General features: G+C 42.3%; 1 protein-coding gene across 3 annotated transcripts in view; it reads left to right on the forward strand.

Annotated features, from left to right (window-relative positions):
- The window catches only part of KCNAB1 (potassium voltage-gated channel subfamily A regulatory beta subunit 1), a 494,315-nt gene that overhangs the window by 155,714 nt on the left and 322,668 nt on the right, over positions 1–15,933 (forward strand). The window lies entirely within an intron of this gene.

A 15,933-nucleotide genomic window follows, 5' to 3' on the forward strand; every position in this document is an offset into this window, starting at 1 on the left:
TCCATTTGCTTGGTAAATATTCCTCCATCCCTTTATTTTGAGCTGATGTGTGTCTTTGCACATGAGATGGGTCTCCTGAATACGGCACACCAATGTGTCTTGACTCTTTATCCAATTTGCCAGTCTGTGTCTTTTAATTGGGGCCTTTAGCCTATTTACATTTAAGGTTAATGTTGTTATGTGTGAATTTAATCCTGTCGTTATGATGCTAGCTGGTTAGTTTGCATATTAATTAATGCAGTTTCTTCATATTGTCATTGGTCTTTATATTTTGATATATATATATATATATTTTTTTTTTTTTTTAGTGGCTGCTACCAGTTTTTCCTTTTCATATTTAGTGCTTCCTTCAGGAGCTCTTGTAAGGCAGGCCTGTTGGTGGCAATATCCCTCAGCATTTGCTTGTCTGTAAAGGATTTTATTTCTCCTTCACTTATGAAGCTTAGTTTGGCGGATATGAAATTCTGGGTTGAAAGTTCTTTTCTTTAAGAATGTTAAATATTGGCCCCCACTCTCTTCTGAGTTGTAGGGCTTCTGCAGAGGTATCTGCTGTTCATCTGATGGGCTTCCCTTTGTAGGTAACCTGATCTTTCTGTCTGGCTGCTCTTAATGTTTTCTCTTCATTTAAACCTTGGAGAATCTGACAATTATGTGTCTTGGGGTTGCTTTTCTCGAGGAGTGTCTTAGTGGTGTTCTCTGTATTTCCTGAATTTGAATGTTGGTCACTTTGCTAGGCTGGAGAAGTTCTCCTGGATAATATCCTGAAGAGTGTTTTCCAACTTGGTTCCATTCTCCTTATCACTTTCAGGTATACCAATCAATTGTAGGTTTGGTCTTTTCACATAGTCCTATATTTCTTGGAGGCTTTGTTCATTCCTTTTCATTCTTTTTTCTCTAATCTTGTGTTCACGTTTTATTTCATTAAGTTGATCTTCAGTCTCTGATATCCTTTCTTCCACTTAATCGATTTGGTTATTGATACTTGTGTATGCTTCACGAAGTTCTTGTGCTGTGTTTTTCAGCTCCATCAGGTCATTTATGTTCCTCTAAACCAGTTATTCTAGTTAGCAATTCTTGTAACCCTGTATCAAAGTTCTTAGCTTCCTTGTATTGGGTTAGAACATGCTCCTTTAGCTCAGAGGAGTTTGTTATTACCCACCTTCTGAAGCCTGCTTCTGTCAATTCATTAAACTCATTATCCATCCAGTTTTGTGCCCTTGCTGGAGAGAAGTTGTGATCATTTGGAGGAGAAGAGGCATTGTGGTTTTTGAAATTTTCAGCACTTTTGCACTGTTTTTTTCCTCAACTTCCTGGATTTATCTACCTTTGATCTTTGATGTTGATGGCCTTTGGATGGGGTTTTTGAGTGGGCATCATTTTTGTTGATGCTGATGTTATTGCTTTCTGTTTGTTAGTTTTCCTTCTAACAGTCAGGACCCTCTGCTGCAGGTCTGCTGGAATTTGCTGGAGTTCCACTCCAGCCCCTGTTTGCCTGGGTATCACCAGTGGAGGCTGCAGAACACCAAAGATTGCTGCCTGTTCCTTCCTCTGGAAGCTTCATCCCAGGGGGAAGCCTGCCTGATGCCAGCCAGAGCTCTCCTGTATGAGGTGTCTGTTGACATCTGCTGGGAGGTGTCTCCCAGTCAGGAGGCATGGGTTTCACGGACCCATTTGATGAGGCAGTCTGTGCCTTAGCAGAGCTCGAGCGCTGTGCTGGGAGATCCACTGCTCTCTTCAGAACTGTCAGGCAAAAAGATTTGTCTGCTGAAGCTGCGCCCATAGGCACCCCTTCCTTTAGGTGCTCTGTCCCATGGAGATAAAGTTTTATCTCTAAGCCCCTGACTGGTGCTGCTGCCTTTCTTTCAGAGATGGCCTTCCCAGTGAGAAGGAATCTAGAGAGGCAGCCTGGCTACAGCCACTTTACTGCACTGTGGTGAATTCCGGAGAAATTCCCAAGGGCTTAACACTGTGAGGGGAAAACCGCCTTCTGAAGCCTCAGTAATGGCAGATGCCCCTCCCCTCACCAAGCTCGATCATCCCAGGTCAACTTCAGACTGCTGTGCTGGCAGTGAGAATTTCAAGCCAGTTGTTCTTAGCTTGCTGCACTATGTGGGAATGGGACCCGCTGAACAAGACCACTTGGCTCCCTGGCTTCAGCCCCTTTTCCAGCGGAGTGAACGGTTCTGTTTTGCTGTGGTTCCAGGTGCCACTGGGGAACCAACCAAACATACAAACAAACAAACTCCTGCAGCTTCCTCAGTGTCTGCCCAAACAGCCAACCAGTTTTGTGCTTGAAACCCAGGGCCCTGGTGTTAGGCACACGAGGGAATGTCCTTGTGTGGTCTGTGGCTTGCAAAAACCATGGGAAAAGCATAGTATCTGGGCCAGATAGCACAGTCTCTCACGGCATCCCTTGTCTGGGAGAGAGAGGCTTCCTAGCTCCTTGCACTTCCCAGGTGAGGCGATGCCCCACCCTGCTTCTGCTCACCCTCCATGGGCTTCACCCACTATCTAACCAGTCCCAATGAGATGAACCAAGTACCTCAGTTGGAAATGCAGAAATCTCCCGCCTTCTGCATTGGTCTTGCTGGGAGCTGCAGACCTGGGCTGTTCCTATTCGGCCATCTTGCCAGATCCCCTGTGCATTAATTTTTTATTAATAAATAAAATTTTAGAACAGCTTCAGATTAATAGCAAAATTCAGCAGAAACCACAGAAAGTTCCCATATACCCTATCCTCCCCACCCCAACAATCTCTTTCACTATCCACATCCCACACACAATTAATTTGTTACAATCAGTGAATCCACACCAACACATCATTATCACTCAAAGTTCATGGTTTAGGGTGAGTGGGTCCACTGTAGCATAGTCAGGGTGAGTGGGTCTGCTGTTTTCCTTGGCTAGTTCTGCTCCAGCAGCAGTGTCAGTGCAGGGGCGGGGGACTAGCAGGGGCAGGGCTGGCAGGCTCCATGTCCACCAATGCTCTGATGACAATGACATTGCGGCAGGGGAAGTGCAGTGCACTCATGCCGGCAGCAGTGGCATGGTAGGCTGCATGCATACACTCATGCTGGTGGAGAAGGGAAGGCAAGGTCCATCCATACACACATGAGAGGTGGCCGTTGGTGAGTGCAGGTATGTAAAGTGGCATGTGGGAGGTTGCGGTGTGGGGAGAGCTCAGGCAGGCTAGTGCATGTCCATGAGGGCTGCTTTGCTGGAGCACTCTGCTGGTCAGGTACATTTGCCAGCACAGGAGCTATGATCTAGGCCCCCAGGAGGTATCTGGGTGCTTTATTGAAAGCAGGCACAATTGGGCTGGGGCTCCCGCAGAGGTGAGCAGACCAAGGGGTTCTCAGGTCAGACAGGGCTCATCTCATTGGCAAGACTGCCCTGCAGAGTTCAGGTACAATAGTTTCTCTGGGGCTAAAGTCTCCTGTGGGAGCAAGTTGAGCCTGTGGGGATGGCTGTCCCTGGCCATGCTCCTCTACAGATGCTTCCACACCAAACCCTCTAGGCTCAACACTGGCTGGAGTTCTGCTCCTACCACTTCTCTAAGCAGCTCTTCCTGCCAACTCAAGTGTCTGTCATGGTTGAAGAGTCTCCTCCTGCTGGGATTCCAGAGGCCTGTGGTGAGAGTGGGTTGCTTCTTGCCTGTTCAACTCACCCATTCACCCCTTCCACAGAAGTCACTGGGGGCCAGGAACAAGTCTTGGGTGTGTAGTAGCCCTGTGCAGGGTTCTCAGCTTCCTCCTCCTTCAGCCCAGCATCTGTGTCTTCCCTCCATCCACTCTCAACGCCTTTTCTCTAACGATCTGCTAGGAGTGCACCAGTCTTCCTAATGTCCCTGTCCCTCAGTGGGAGATGTTCTTTCTGGCTGTGTCTAGTCAGCCATCTTGGAGCAGGAATCCCTGGCATTTCTTTTTCAGTTCTTTCTTAGAATTTCCGTCTCTCTGCTTACCCTACCTATCTGTTCTCGCATGTTGTCTACTTTGTCCACTCAGTGCCCTTAGTATATTAATCATAGTTTTATTTATAATGTCAACAGTTTTTTGGTCATAGATATTGTCTGTCATATTAAGGTAATATTGTTTATTCCTACTGTGCCAGTGGTATTATTTTTTAAATTGGAAATCAATGCTGAATTCTGAAAGAAAATTCTGAATAAATAATATATCATTTATTTAGATTACTACTAATAACAGATTTTTTAAAGTTTGAGTAAAAACCTCCTTACATTACTGAAATAAACTCTACTTGGTCACTGTGTAGTAGTCTTTTACTTGCTATAAGTTTTAATTTGCAAAAATTGTATTTGTAGTTTTTACCGCTAGGGTTATAGTGAGATAATTTTTTAAAGTTTTTAGATTATCTTTGACAAGTTTTGGTATTAGTGGTGTGATATTTTAACATACACACAAAAGATGATCTTTTCATCTTTTGTATGCACAGTTGGTAAACTATGGTATGACCCACATGACAAATTCTTCCCATCATTTGCTTTTACAAATAAAATTTCACTGGGAGATATTCATGACCATCCATTAATGTATTGCCTGTGGCTGCTTTCCCACTGCAGTGGCAGGGTTGAGTGGTTGCAATAGAGTGGTACACAAGGCTGAAAATATTTATTCTCTGGTCCTATAAAAGTTTGCTGATCTCTGATTTAGCATAATTTAGATAGCATAGAAATGCTTTCTGTCTCTTGATGATCTAGAGGAGCTCACTCCTGAAACAAAAGCATGGGCTCTAGAGTAAGATAGCATTGGGTTTAAAACTCAGCTCCAGCCCACATTATTAATGATGTGCTGCTGGGCAACATACTTAACCTTCCTATGGACCGTTTTCCTGAACTATAAAATGTGAATAGTAATAAAAATAATAATACTTGCTTAAAATAATACTATAAAGAATGAAATATGTTAACACATGTTCAAAATACTTGTCAGAATGCTAGGAATGCATACATTCTTAAATACAAGTTATTGTTATGTTTTTCTTGGGAGAGTTTTTTGATACTGCCGTCAAATCATGGTTTGTTTTCTGCAGTACCCAAAGGCTATTTGCTGCCAAAGATATATTCTTAAATTAAGTAAATTAGTTTTTTATCTGAAAGTATTTTTTCCAATCCAGATTCTTTCTATCAAATACATGTTTTTCAAATCTTACAGAAATAATATTTTCTAAAGTTTACTCTGTCTTTTCAGCGAGTCTCTTTTATAGTTTTGTATTCTTCCTTGCTTTGATTCTTCAGATCCTCTTCTAAACTTCTGTGATTACTCGTATATTCAGTGATTGTTTTTCATTTGTGCTTCAGGGGGAATCATCTTTTGCTCATTGCTGGGACTGCAGATAGGTCCAGATCATACTTATTTGGGTCTTTCTCCAATATTTCAGGTCTGGGCACAGGGTGAAAAGAGCTTAGAGTAGAAACCAAGATGTCAGTGGGAGTAGGAAGACAGCTATTGTTTATTTAAGCTGTAAGGCTGAAAGCTTCACTTGTCCAAAAGAGTTTGTTTTCTATGACTATTACATTCATAAGTTAGCTGAGCACTTTCCAACCACTATATTTACTGAATTATTAGGAGCCATGCACTCCCAGGTGGTGCGGGACTGAGATTTGCCCTCCTACTCATTGCTGCATGGCCTTCTCTTGTCTCCAGCTCCTGTCACTTGTAGAGGTTTGGCTCAGGGTCTCATTCACTAACTTCCCAGGTGGGAAATTACTTTTTAGTTTATGACTCAGGGTTTGGTAGGCTCCTTTTAAAATCTAGTCTTACATGTATTTTATCTTATAGACATTTTCAAAGTTACCAGCATATAGAAGAGACACTTCCCTCTGTTTAGAACTGACATAAATTCTCTATCTCTATCCATTTGAATAGAAATAAGGGGCAAGCTGGCCGGCCATGGTGGCTCACACCTGTAATCTCAGCACTTTGGGAGGCCGAGGCGGGTGGATCACTTGAGGCCAGGAATTTGAGACCAGCCTGGCTAACATGGTGAATCCCCATCTCTACTAAAAATAACAAAACATTAGCTGGATGTGGTGGCACATGCCTGTAATCCCAGCTACTCAGGAGGCTGAGGCACGAGAATCGTTGGAACCCAGGAGCCGGAGGTTGCAATGAGCCGGATTGTGCCACTGCACTCCAGTCTGGGCGACAGAGTGAGACTCTGTCTCAACAACAACAATAACAACAACAACAAAAATAAATAAATAAAAATAAGGGGCAAGCTAAGTTGGGCAGCTAGGATGATGGACTCGAATCAGATGTCAGTTGATTTTCTTATTTTTTAAAAAATTGTGGTATTCAAACACAAGAGAAAACATTTCTGTGAAATAGCCAACATGTACAACACAAAAATTATATATCTCTTAAATACCTTGGCAATTGATAATTATATTTTTAAGTGAGTTTTGTAAATTACTTGAAAAGATAATTGTAAAAAGACTTCTTTTCTTTGCCAACTCTGGGGTAAAGAAGGGATTCTTAGAACATTTTCACGGAGAAGGCAAAATTCCAAGTTTCCTTTCTCAAGCTTAATTTTCATAGATTGAGCTATATTGGTTCTATATCTGTGTCCATAAGTCAGTTATTCAGATAATGAAAAAAACATTTAAACATCCACCTTGGTATGAATTTTTGGTTACCGTGTTTTAATTTAAGCCAAAATATTTTGTGGCTTGAATTTCATGCCTAATTATTTCACTATTCCATTTTGCTTTGCGTGTGTGAATTAAGCCAGTGGAAGCTTCAGGTGTAATAGAATTTGATGGCGTTAATAAAAATAAAAATGAATTTGCACAAAAAATATGAGATGAACAGTAGGAGCACCTGGCATGAGACAGAACATCCTTGTTAGTATGCAGGTAAATTCAGTTACTTTCATTTTCTTTTCTCCCCTATACATTGGTTGTCAGGTCCAATCGATCATCAAGTCCAGTTGTTTCTAACACCTAGCTCTCTCCCCAAACTACCCACTCCTTCCTCTGCACTGAGACATAACCTCTTGCCCCCAAATTCAGTGGCCTCTGAAGAGGTGCTTTTAGACTCTGCCCTCCTCTAATCCCCATTGTCTGTCCTACATTGACTTCTAAAATATGGATCTGGCCTTGTCAATACCCTGACTAGATGCTTTAATGCCTTTAAGGATAAGAACTGAAATCTTTACCATTGCAAAAAGTGGTCTCAATCATCTGTGCAATCTGAGACTTTCCCCAGGCCCTTCAGTCCAGGCACATGGATAGTCCTGTTGTTCCTAGAAGACGTCATGCTCTTTTATGCCTCTGTGCACTTGTACATGCTGTTTTGTTTGCCGGGATCACCTTTGCCCCTTTACTACATTACTGTGCACTGCCCTATCACATTCTACCTTCAAGAATCAGGTAAAACATCACCAAGCCCATTTGGGGAGTTTGCACTCCCCAGTTTTTGGCTTCTGGAGCATTTGCACGTATCTTTATTTGATGATGGTTCCCTAGCATTCATTCCCTCTTTCTTTGACCAGTGGTTCTCAGATCCCTGGGGATCTGTCTCTCCTCCATTGTCAGGTTATGGGGATTGGCTTGACCTCACACTCAACCCAAATGATGGCTCTCACTGACTTAAGAGTATTTTACTTTCCTGGCTCCAGTGACTGGCTCAAGGGTTATCTGAGCCAGTCCAATTAGCATGAACCCAAAACCATACTGTGGTTGTGACACACAGACATCACTTCTCTTTTGGGTTTGGTGGTATGAGGCTTAGATTCCTATCACCATCCCCCTGCAACAAGGAGAACCTTCCTGATGCTATAAACAAGCACTTTAAGGAGGAAGAGTTGAGAGAAGGAGCCTAGAAACATCAGTGAACCCCCAAATCAGGGCAAGGCTAAAGCTAGTTCTGCCTTCTAAACTACTCTTCATGAGCCAAAAACAAATAAAAGTTAACTAACTGAAACTGACTAACCACCATTTTTTGGATAACCCAGCATAGGTAAAGTTTGTTTATTTACATTTATCTTTGCATCTCAACATATAACAGCCACCTGGGGACATCATAGTTATTCAGTAAGCGTTTATGAAAAGATGGGAAGGAAGGAGACTTGTGGTTTTTCCTAAGTATTTTCTGCTTGGCTATGTAAGTAGCAAAACTTTGCTCTGATATTTTTAGATTTCAATCCTTTTGTATTTTATTTCTTGGAAAAAATATGGAAAAAATGTTTCAGTAAAAGCAAAGGACTTACACAAGAAAAAAATCAGGAATTTCTGTTTCTCATTTATTTTTACCAAGGAGCATATCAGAGAATTTGCAGGACGTGACATTGTCTGTCCCTGGAAGGCACTAGAAATTGAGGGACTGTAAATTTGCAGCTGTTGAAATAAAGTGTTAGATTTTGGTTTTTAAATAATACTCTATTTTGTGCCAATTATCTTCTTTCTCCAGATGCACTCTCTTTGCTTCTCTACCCTGCTCTGCAACCCAGAAGGCAGACCTGCATGGCCTACATCAATAGGAGGCCTTATCATTTGGTTTGGCCAATGGGAAGCCCCAGCAGGTGGCAGGGTGGGAGTAGTGGGTAGGAGTAGTGGGTAGGAGAAGAAGAAAATGTGGTTGGGGTATTTATGTCCCCATTGGGTATTTATACTCTTCTTGCAGGGGATCATCTAAGGCTGACTCTGTCTCTTGACCAGAGGTAGTTAGTCCTTGATAATGGGCTCTAGGCAGCCTACTCTTTATGACTCTCTCTACCTTGGTTCTAGCAACTACTCCCTCCTATCTTTTGCAACTCACCCTAGGTTACTGCAGCAACCCTTACAATTCTTCTACACCTTTGCAAATAAACTCATTTGAACTGCCTAATTTGAGTGTGCCATCTGTTTTCTGGTGGGAACCCAAGTGATACATATATATTTCAGAAATAAAAAAATTAAACAGGAACAATACAAATCTAATCCACTTTTATGCCGCTACATGAAATATTATCTTTTAAGATTGGCGGAAGAATAGAATCCATGTTAGCTGTGCCCATAGGAAAAAAAAATGGCTAAAAAGAGAAATCAGAGAGGAGAAATGCTTAGAGGGCTTCCTTGGTTGTATTCAAGCAGGTCTTCCCATTGCACAACCTCAGGGGTGTCATTCACAGGATAATTCAGGCTAACTTTAGGAAATTTTGACAACCAGAACTATTTCTGTTTAATATATAGAGAATGAGGGGAAATCAAGTACCTTTATTTGGGTGAAATGAGGTTAAAACTGGTATAACAAGAGCCACAAAGAGAAAAAGAAATCTCCAAACAACTCAGCTTCTTTTGGCCTTGGGTTTTGCTCCTTTAGTGTAAAACTTCAGAAATAATACAGACCAAGAGTGGTGATTCAAAGTAAGAAACTTTGGTTTAGAGGTTTGTTCAGGTCAGAATACATGATATTTTTTTTTTTCTAGCACCAATTGGCAGAACTACCAGTTTCCTAAGGCTTGTGCTATATCCTTGTCTAATTCTTTAGTCATGTCTGGGACCAAAGTTTGGGAACTTCCTGCATCCTAGTTTGGGAAAGGGTGGATCATCATGATTTCCCATTCCTGAAGGTTGCTGCTGCTCCTACTTGATCTTTGCAACAGTTGTGTTCTCTGAGAAGTGTTTCTAACTTCTCTCCCAATGTCTACCCTTCTTTTTGATGCTCCTCCTTTTTCACGGCCATGCTTCCCATCTTGCGAACAGGGCTGTGCCTCTATCTCAGCTTGGCTTTCTCTGAAGTGCAGCTGTAGCAGTGCGGAGTTAAAAATAACGACATCTTGTGAGACTAGGAAGGAGGATGAGAGTGGGGAGCAGGAAGCATGTTCATTAATGGCTTTTAAATTTCCAAATGACCCCTTTGAGTCATTAACAGACTTGGCTAAGAACATCTCTGACAACTTGGAGGGGGAAAGAGGTGTTTCTGTGTTGTACTCTGAGTGTGTTATGAGGGTTTATGTTAACAAGGAGGGAAAAAAATACTTGCCCATACTGACAATGAGCTGAATTTCATGCTGTGAGAAACCAGAACAAACTGTTAATTCTGGTGTAAGTCAGCTGTCCAAGAGTCCTGCATCCTGACTGCTTGCCCTGGTATCACAATGTTCACTAATTAGCCAGCATTCTTACTATGTGGGCACATGTTCTATACACAGGGCAAGCCAAAGGTTCTATAGTGAAATCTCACTCATTCATACCTATTGGAAGTGGCCATCAGGCTTAATGAGAAATCTCAGTTATGGGATAGTTATTTCAGGTGTATAGTTCTCAAGAATACATAATAATATAAATGCATAACGTAAGAAATGCAAAGACAGGTATTTTTCTAGCCCCGCTTTAATGGGTAAAAATCCAGGGTTATTCATGTATTTAGTGTTAAAAGAGGCGTAAGATACTATGTTTTTTAAACTTAATTTTTTTTAAAGACACAATCAAGTGAGAAGTAAATTTGTATACAATCACATTTAGAGATGATGAGTTCCATAATCAGAGTGTGTATGGTATTAATGGTGCAGAGAAGACACAGTTTGGCTTGGTGGAAAGAGGGGCAAGAGCCAGGGAATGCTTCTGGAAGGGACGTGGGAGGTGAGTTGGAGTTGGATTAGGGTGGGTGCTCTAGGCAGAGCAAATAGCATGTGCAAAGGTACTATGGCAGGGAAACAGACTGTACTTATGTTAACTGGTATTTTGTTTGCAGTTTATTCAAAATAATGGAGAATGCTCTCCTTTAGGGGAGAAGTTCATGAAAGGGCTCCTGTCTATGTACAATGCTTACCTTAATTAATAAGCCAACACTCACGTCAATGAACTTTAGTCTAAAAGCATAATGCTTTGAAGAAAAGAAAATTTCCAAATATTTCCTGAACATTAAAGACAGGTGTTATGGCTTTGATAGTTTAGACAAAATATAGACTGCATGCATTTCAGTTCATGTTGATACAGATACTTTCAGGAATCTGAAAATATCTGTACTTTCAGGTCACAGATGTGAACAGAACACAAGATGTCTGGAAAATTCCACCATAGCACAGAGGCATAAGGAAGTATGTTGTGTGGGGGCTGACAAACATGCTCAATATTGGTGTGTCTGCAAGTCTACTAAATTTATTTCAAAGAGTTTATTCTCTTATCAAGGTTAAATGCCTTCAGCATCTTGTTCAAACTGTTTATTGCATAGCAAACATTTCTCCAGAATGGCAGAAACGTAAGGGCTTGGAGCAGTGATGGAAATCAAATGAGCTAATTTCAAACCAGTGCACTTGCATTCCGCATTAGACATTAGAGACAATTTCTTGAAAAAAAGATCTTAAAACTGTTAGCCTGATATTAATTTAAAACTACTAAATCATCAATACATTGTGCCAGTTTCCCTGCTTCCCTGCAGGACATCTACAATGATCTGCACTCCTCATGGCTGCTCACTAAGCAAACTGTCAGACTGCACTGGGTTATTGAATTGGAGTGGAAGAAGCACAGGCTGAGACTGTCGGTGAGCTGAGGGTTGCTGCTCAGGAAGGCATGGGCAGCTCGCTGACCAGGAATGCCTCTGCCTCCCCTTGCTTTGTTTGAGAACTTGGCCCTGCTCTATGGAGCCAGTTGTGCCTCCATTTTACTTGGTGTACATTTCACTTTTTCTGAAGTGTTGTGTAAAGAACAGAATTTAGGCTAGATATGAATGTATACAGATCTCATTCTTAGTTTTCACACTATCCTGGGTTATAATTCTGGATTGTATCTGTAGTACAGAAAATTTGGGTGATTTCCTATGCATTCTGTTTATGCTTTCTGGAGGTCAGAGGGCTCCAGCAGATAGAGGTTATTTCCTCAGCCTGTACTAGAGAGAGCCAGTCATCATGATATTTACAAAACACTAGCATCATCCATTCATCTCTGCATGCAAAAGATAATTATTGATCACCATGATGTGCCTGACACCATGCTGAGAACAGCCATGCTAGCTAAAATGGCACCTCACCCATCAACAAACCGGGTCCAGAGATGGTCCTAAAATTCAGGAGCAAGTGGCAGCACTGACACTAGAAGCTGTGTCTTTTGATCCCAGACCCTGGGCTTTCTCTGCTCCCCACAGGGTTCCCTGGGAGTGGGCTGGGACTGTCCCTGGCAGGCACCTGCATCTGGAAGCCATGCTTCAGTGTCTCTTGGCTGGGTATTGCCCTTCTGGAAAAATCCCTTCCACTTTCAAAGTTATTTTATTATTTACTTGCTCAAAGAGGACATGGGGTAAACAAATTCGTGGGTGGGTGCCTCATAGTATGATTTTCCACAGGGTTTGGTCCATGAAGCAGAGTTGGCCAAATGCAATGTGGAGGTTTCAAAGATTTTTTAAAAGAGAGAAAAATTCCTTTGTGAATGATAATGAAATCCAAGCTGTCAAGCTGTGTTTGGTGTCAAATAGAGATTTGAGATGGTCCTCAGTATGAGTGTGGGCAGTGAAAAAAGGGGTGCAGTGGAGTGTCCTCTCATCCATGCTGAGGGAATATTGAAGAGGAGTCAGAAATGAGAATCAAATTATCATGACTGAAAATTTTCATACCTTATTCTGGGGAACTATATATCAAAAGGGGAGAACAAAAAAAGTCACAAAATAAATTAGAAATTGTCTTCAAGGTTTGTTTACTGCCTGATGCATTCCAGCAAATTATTACTTTTGAACTTGTTAAATAATTATCTGCAATGGTTAATATTTGTAATATGCAAACATGCATTAGTTTTAGATATATGGCCAATGCAATGGGTTGGATTTCTGGGTAATCATCAGTTGCTTCGTCTGGATATTATCAAAACAGGTAGATGCCTTTCAGCCCTAATATAATTGACTAAATTCTAAAATCAGTCTCTCAGCTTAATAACCCCAGGTCCTATGCCAATGCCCACACACAGGATGATCAATTAAGCACTATTGTGGAAAAGGCATTCAAAGGGCAGTTTCTTCCTTGCTATCATATTATGCCCCATGAAGATGGAAATAGATGATGCAGTAATGGGAAACTCAGCCAATTTACTTACCCATGGCCAAGAGACTGGCTTACTTTGACACTTCTCATAATTCTGTGGTGATTACTCAAAGGAAATGAATGACTCCGGGAAACTGAGGGATATGTCTGTCTATGTGACAGTCCAGGTGGTGTTTGAACTTGTGGCAGGTTGCCCAACAGAATTTCTTATCTGAGATGTGGAAAGCCCAGCAAGAGCTGTTCACAGGAAGAGGCTCTGAGGAGGAGCTAGAATTGGAGGAAGAGTTTGGGCTCTCAAGTCAAAACCGGAAGGGAAACAGGGCCCGAAGGGGTGATGCTGGCTAATGTGGCTGCACAGAGAGTTTTGTCCTCCAGATTTCAGGTATCTGATGATACTGATGAGCTCTTTACTGGGGTGCAAGGAAGCCTTGTAAGGGAACTTCATGATCCCCCACCATGTTAGTTCAGTGAATCAAGCATCTTCCTGGTTCCCGGTTTTAGTGATAGTTCATCCTGTAGATGCAGCTATAGGAGGTGGAGTGATAGAAAGAACAGAGGCTGTGTGCAGACCAGGGAAGAGGCAGTACATTCTTCACCTGGAACACTCAAGTCCAAGCAGAGAAAAATTTTCTAACCTTTCCCAGGGGTATTTTCAGTGTATTGATCTCTCTAGAAAACTTGAAAATCCTCAAAGGAATAAAGTGTTAGTGATGGTTTCAGATACTATGAAAGATGATGGGGTAGATTTCTTTTATGAATAAAAAAATGCTGTTTTTCCTTCAGTCATTCCACAATCAAGAGCTAATTATGAAATCCCTACTATGTGCAGGCTGTAGGCCAGGCTTTAGAGATAGCTACAATGGAGCAGAAACAGATTGGTTGGAGGTGCTCCTGGATTTTACTGGCTATGTGGGGGATGCGAAGGGAGACAAGCAGACAAATGATTGTAAACTCACACCCACTACCAGGCGGCAAAGGATGACACTTCTGACTCCTAGAGTTTATTGCAGAGGTCTGACCTAAGCAGCTAGGACCTCCAGGAAGTGATGATTGGGTTAAAATCAGAAGGGTAGGCACAGAGGGGAGGCGAGCACTTCAGGCAGAGGAGCTGCAAGGAAGCACTTCTGGGATGGGAGGAGCTTGAGGAAGGCAAAGCTCTGAAAGTGTGTCACATGGAAAGGGCAAGAGGGAAGGTGGTGAGAAGTGCTGCTGGAGCATAAATCCTGGGACCTTGTAGATAGTGCAAAATTGTGACCATGTCAGCTAGATAGTGCAAAATTGTGACCGTGTCAACAGAGTAAGTGGGGAAGCCGTGGAAGGCTATTAAGGCAATGGGGAGTGATGTTTCAAAATAAAGACACTCTGACCACTATTTGGAGAATAGATTTGGTGGGACGAGTGGGGAAGCAGGGAGATCTGGGCCAGATTGAACAGCTCACTTAGTAACTAACACCAATAGGATCTGGTGATGGGCTGAGTATGGGGTAAGGAGGAAGGTGCTGTCCTCCTGTGTCTGTTAGAAGTGCCAGTATTCTCTTAGTTACCCAAATTAAACAATGTGGAGTCCTATCAGTCTCTTTCACTTTTTTTTTTTTGCCTTTTGAGACAGTCTCGTTCTGTCACCCAAGCTGAAATGCAGTGGTGGGGTCATGGCTCACTGCAGCCTCAAATTTTTGGGCTCAAGCAATTCTCTGCCTCAGCCTCTGGAGTAACTGGAACTAAAGGCATGCATCACTATGCCTGGCTAATTTTTCTTTTGTAGAGACAGGGTCTCGCTATGTTGACCAGGCTGGTCTTGAACTTCTGAGCTCAAGTGATCTTTCTGCCTTAGCCTGCCAAAGTGCTCAGATTACAGGAATGAGCCACCTTGCTCAGCCTTTTTCCCTTTCTTAAGCTCCATCTCTAATAAGTTGCAAGATTCTGCCAAGGCCACGACACACCCACATTGCTAAAGTAGCTTCTGGGGAAAATGAGTGATGCTCTGCTGTCCTCCATGCAGGGTGGGGATTGTTGGGGAAACTCTTGTCAGCCTTGTCATCTGCCTTTGTTTTGGAGACTCTGGTCATATGTAATAAGCAGTATCCCTTATCTGTTTCTACCTGTGACATAAGAAATTTGTGTTTGGTCTTTGCCCCCAGTTCCTGACACAGAGGTCCTAAAACCCTTGGAATTTCTGGAGTGACAGGAGTGTCTTTTGTTGTAGTGAGACAACTCTTTAGAGTTCCTGAGTAGCTTCAGGATGGGGCCTTTCACCAGGAAGGCTAAGCCATGATTAGAAGCTTGGGACTTTCAGGCCCATCCACTGTCTACCAGGGAGGGGAGAGGGGCTGGAGATTGGATTGATAATCAATCTTGCCTACGTGATGAAGCCTCCTTAAAAATCCCTAAATGAAGTGGAGAGCTTCTGAGTTGGTAAACATATCCATGTGCCAGAAGGTAGTGTGCCCCAACTCCATGGGGACAGATACCCCTGTGCTTGGGACCCTTCCAGACCTTGCCCTATGTACCTCTTTCTCTGGCATTTTATTTGTATCCTTTAATAAACTGGTAAAGTAAGTAAATTTCTTTTTTAGTTTTATGAAATGTTACAGCGAATTATTGAATCTGAGGAGGGGGTTGTGGGAACCCCCAATTTGTACCCAAGTTGGATGGAAGTGTGAGTAGTCTGGGGAACTGCTACTTATGATTGGCATCTGAAGTTGGGTGCAGTCTTGTGGGATTGAGCCCTTAATCTGGGGGTCTATGCTAATTGCGGGCACTTAGTATCATCTGGTTGGCATCCACAGAGAACTGGAGAACTGCCTGGTGTGGAAAACCCACACGTTCGGTATTAGAATTGTTGTGTGAGTAGAGAATACTGAGTGTTTTCTTTTGCCACCCAAGACAAAAATGGAAAGACTCATAAAAAATCAGTCCCCAAACTTCCTGTTATTGCTCTTGTTTTTGGAAGATGGAGAGATT

Source organism: Gorilla gorilla, chromosome 2, assembly GCF_029281585.2.
Source record: "Gorilla gorilla gorilla isolate KB3781 chromosome 2, NHGRI_mGorGor1-v2.1_pri, whole genome shotgun sequence".
NCBI classification, from domain to species: domain Eukaryota; kingdom Metazoa; phylum Chordata; class Mammalia; order Primates; family Hominidae; genus Gorilla; species Gorilla gorilla.